General features: G+C 39.4%; 1 protein-coding gene across 4 annotated transcripts in view; it reads left to right on the top strand.

The window, feature by feature from the left end:
- Window positions 1-452, top strand: part of arhgef10la (Rho guanine nucleotide exchange factor (GEF) 10-like a) — a 190,549-nt gene that overhangs the window by 45,521 nt on the left and 144,576 nt on the right. The window lies entirely within an intron of this gene.

A 452-nucleotide genomic window follows, 5' to 3' on the forward strand; every position in this document is an offset into this window, starting at 1 on the left:
TGGGAACGTTCGTTTTTGGTTGCGGGAGCGTTCCCTGAAGGTTAGGTTTGGTTGTATTTTGGTTGTGTGCTGGTTTATCGGAAAGTTTTCTTAACGTTCTGGGAACGTTCGTTTTTGGTTACATCGAACGTTCCCAGAACGTTCCCGTAACGTTATCTTAACGTTGCAACTTTAAGCGAACGTTCCTCCTAACGTTATCTTAACGTTGCAACTTTTAGCGAACGTTCCCCTAACGTTATCTTAACGTTGCAACTTTAAGCAAACGTTCCCCTAACGTTATCTTAACGTTGCAACTTTTAGCGAACATTCCCCTAACGTTATCTTAACGTTGCAACCTTTAGCAAACGTTACCCAAACATTCTATTTTTACAATCCACTAACTTTTAAAAACCATGATACCAATTGTACTAGTTATTCATTTAAACTCAGCAGGAATTAATGAAGAGGCAAAG

This window comes from Etheostoma spectabile, chromosome 4 (assembly GCF_008692095.1).
Source record: "Etheostoma spectabile isolate EspeVRDwgs_2016 chromosome 4, UIUC_Espe_1.0, whole genome shotgun sequence".
NCBI lineage: Eukaryota > Metazoa > Chordata > Actinopteri > Perciformes > Percidae > Etheostoma > Etheostoma spectabile.